The 4,147-nt window shown below is 38.5% G+C and overlaps 1 non-coding gene across 1 annotated transcript; it reads left to right on the top strand.

Annotated features, from left to right (window-relative positions):
• The first annotated feature begins 1,863 nt into the window (after positions 1-1,863).
• Positions 1,864-1,971, top strand: LOC130978516 (small nucleolar RNA R71). The gene has a single exon (XR_009086143.1). It is a non-coding gene; the product is annotated as a small nucleolar RNA R71 (small nucleolar RNA).
• The last annotated feature ends 2,176 nt before the right edge of the window (positions 1,972-4,147 follow it).

Below are 4,147 nucleotides of genomic sequence, written 5' to 3'. Positions count from 1 at the left end.
CCAACTGCTAGCCTCACTGGCGTTTAAACGCCAGCAACATCTTCCTCCAGGGTGTGCTGTTTTTCTTCCTGTTTTTCATTCTGTTTTTGCTTTTTCAATTGATTTTGTGACTTCTCATGATCATCAACCTACAAAATAAAATAAAATAACAAAAGAAAATAGATAAAATATAACATTGGGTTGCCTCCCAACAAGCGCTTCTTTAATGTCAGTAGCTTGATAGAGGGCTCTCATGGAGCCTCACAGATACTCAGAGCAATGTTGGAACCTCCCAACACCAAACTTAGAGTTTGACTGTGGGGGCTTTGTTTGACTCTGATTTGAGAGAAGCTCTTCATGCTTCCTCTCCATGGTGACAGAGGGATATCCTTGAGCCTTAAACACAAAGGATTCTTCATTCACTTGAATGATCAGTTCACCTCCATCAACATCAATCACAGCCTTTGCTGTGGCTAGGAAGGGTCTGCCAAGGATGATAGATTCATCCATGCATTTCCCAGTCTCTAGGACTATGAAATCAGTAGGGATGTAATGGTCTTCAACCTTTACCAGAACATCCTCTACAAGTCCATAAGCTTGTTTCTTTGAATTGTCTGCCATCTCTAGTGAGATTCTTGCAGCTTGTACCTCAAAGATCCCTAGCTTCTCCATTACAGAGAGAGGCATGAGGTTTACACTTGACCCTAAGTCACACAGAGCCTTCTTGAGGGTCATGGTGCCTATGGTACAAGGTATGGAAAACTTCCCAGGATCTTGTCTCTTTTGAGGTAATTTCTGCCTAGACAAGTCATCCAGTTCTTTGGTGAGCAAAGGAGGTTCATTCTCCCAAGTCTCATTTCCAAATAACTTGTCATTTAGCTTCATGATTGCTCCAAGGTATTTAGCAACTTGCTCTTCAGTGACATACTCATCCTCTTCAGAGGAAGAATACTCATCAGAGCTCATGAAAGGCAGAAGTAAGTCCAATGGAATCTCTATGGTCTCATTTTAAGCCTCAGATTCCCATGGTTCCTCATTGGGGAACTCAGTGGAGGTCAGTGCACGCCCATTGAGGTCTTCCTCAGTGGCGTTCACTTCCTCTCCTTCCTCTCCAAATTCGGCCATGTTGATGGCCTTGCACTCTCCTTTTGGGTTTTCTTCTGTATTGCTTGGAAGAGTACTTGGAGGGAGTTCAGTAACTTTCTTGCTCAGCTGTCCCACTTGGGCCTCCAAATTCCTAATGGAGGATCTTGTTTCAGTCATGAAACTTTGAGTGGTTTTGATTAGATCAGAGACCATGGTTGCTAAGTCAGAGGGGTTCTGCTTAGAATTCTCTGTCTGTTGCTGAGAAGATGATGAAAAAGGCTTGCCATTGCTAAACCTGTTTCTTCCACCATTATTGTTGTTGAAACCTTGTTGAGGTCTCTCTTGATTCTTCCATGAGAAGTTTGGGTGATTTCTCCATGAAGAATTATAGGTGTTTCCATAGGGTTCTCCTAGGTAACTCACCTCTTCCATTGAAGGGTTCTCAGGATCATAAGCTTCTTCTTCAGATGAAGCATCCTTAGTACTGCTCGGTGCATTTTGCATTCCAGAAAGACTTTGAGAAATCAAATTGACTTGTTGAGTCAATATTTTATTCTGAGCCAAAATGGCATTCAGAGTATCAATCTCAAGAACTCCTTTCTTCTGATTAGTCCCATTGTTCACAGGATTCCTTTCAGAAGTATACATGAATTGGTTATTTGCAACCATTTCAATTAGCTCTTGAGCTTCTGTAGGCGTCTTCTTCAGATGAAGAGATCCTCCAGCAGAGCTATCCAGAGACATCTTGGATAGTTCAGAGAGACCATCATAGAAAATACCTATGATGCTCCATTCAGAAAGCATGTCAGAAGGACATTTTCTGATCAATTGTTTGTATCTTTCCCAAGCTTCATAGAGGGATTCTCCATCCTTCTGTCAGAAGGTTTGGACTTCCACTCTAAGCTTACTCAATTTTTGAGGTGGAAAGAACTTTGCCAAGAAGGCATTGACTAGCTTTTCCCATGAGTCCAGGCTTTCTTTAGGTTGTGAGTCCAACCATATCCTAGCTCTGTCTCTTACAGCAAAAGGGAATAGCATAAGTCTGTAGACCTCAGGGTCAACCCCATTAGTCTTGACAGTGTCACAGATTTGCAAGAATTCAGCTAAGAACTGATGAGGATCTTCCAATGGAAGTCCATGGAACTTGCAATTCTGTTACATTAGAGAAACTAATTGAGGCTTAAGCTCAAAGTTGTTTGCTCCAATGGCAGGGATAGAGATGCTTCTCCCATAGAAGTCGGGAGTAGGTGCAGTAAAGTCACCCAGCACCTTCCTTGCATTGTTGGCATTGTTGTTGTTTTCGGCTGCCATGTCTTCTTCTTCTTTGAAGAATTCGGTTAGGTTCTCTACAAAGAGTTGTGCCTTAGCTTCTCTTAGCTTTCGCTTCAAGGTCCTTTCAGGTTTAGGGTCAGCTTCAACAAGAATGCCTTTGTCTTTGCTCCTGCTCATATGAAAGAGAAGAGAACAAGAAAATGTGGAATCCTCTATGTCACAGTATAGAGATTCCTTGAGGTGTCAGAGAAAAAGAAAAATAGAAGAAAGAGGTAGAAGAATTCGAACTTAATCAGATAGAGTTCGAATTGTGCATTAAGAAGGAGTGATACTCCATAAATAGAAGGATGTGAGAAGAGGGGAAGAAAATTTTCGAAAATTAAGTGGAAGATTTTGAAAACATTTTGAAAAACTTTAATTGATTTTCGAAAACTAGAAGTGGGAGGGAAATCAAGTGTTTTTTTGAAAAAGAATTTGAAATTAGAAATTAAAAAGATTTGATTGAAAACTATTTTGAAAAAGATGTGATTAAAAAGATATGATTGAAAAGTTATGGTTTTAAAAAGATGTGATTGAGAAGATATGATTTGAAAAACAATTTTAAAAAGATTTGATTTTAAAAATTAATGACTTGCCTAACAAGAAAAGATATGATTCAAACATTAAACCTTTCTCAACAGAAAAGGCAACAGACTTGAGATGTTCAATCAAATCATTAATTGTTAGTAAGTATCTTTGAAAAAGGAAAGAAATTGATTTTGAAAACATTTGATTGAAAAGATTTGATTTGAAAAAGATTTGATTTTGATAAACTTTGAAAACTTGAAAAAAAGAATTGATTTGAAAACAAAATCTTCCCCCTTGTGCCATCCTGGCGTTAAACGCCCAGAATGGTATCCATTCTGGCGTTTAACGCCCAAAATGCTACCTTTTTGGGCGTTAAACGCCCAACTAGGTACCCTGGCTGGCGTTTAAACGCCAGTCTGTCCTTCTTCACTGGGCGTTTTGAACGCCCAGCTTTTTCTGTGCAATTCCTCTGCAGTATGTTATGAGTCTTCAATTCTCTGTATTATTGACTTGAAAAGACACAAATTAAAAATATTTTTGGATTTTTAATAATAAGGAATAATCAAAATGCAACTAATAACAATGCATGCAAGACACCAAACTTAGCAGTTTGTATACTACTGACACTTAATAAAATGTGAATGCATATGAGACACATAAACACTCAAGTCAAGAGAATTAAAAATCATAGTAATAAAATCATCAAGAACAACTTGAAGATTAATGAAGACACATGCATGAATGCAAAAAGAGCAGAAACATGCAATTGACACCAAACTTAACATGAGACACTAGACTCAAACAAGAAACATAAAATTATTTTTGGTGTTTATGATTTTGTAAATTTTTTTGAGTTTTTCGAAAATTATATGAAAATAGAAAATAAAGGTTTCAGAATTCTCAATTTGAATTTCCAGGAATCATTGCAATGCTAGTCTAAGACTTCGGTCCAGGAATTAGACATGGCTTCACAGCCAGCCAAGCTTTCAAAGAAAGCTTCGGTCCAAAACACTAGACATGGCCAATGGCCAGCCAAGCCTTAGCAGATCATTGCTCCAATAGCAAGATTGATGGAAATCAACAAGCTATTGTGATGATCAGTTGAAAACTCGGTCCAATAAGATTAGACATGGCTTCACAGCCAGCCAGACTTCAACAGATCATCATGAAACACTAGAATTCATTCTTAAGAACTCTGAAGAAAATACCTAATCTAAGCAACAAGATGAACCGTCAGTTGTCC

The sequence above is a fragment of the Arachis stenosperma genome, chromosome 4 (assembly GCF_014773155.1).
Source record: "Arachis stenosperma cultivar V10309 chromosome 4, arast.V10309.gnm1.PFL2, whole genome shotgun sequence".
NCBI lineage: Eukaryota > Viridiplantae > Streptophyta > Magnoliopsida > Fabales > Fabaceae > Arachis > Arachis stenosperma.
This window is presented reverse-complemented; position numbering and strand designations above follow the sequence as displayed.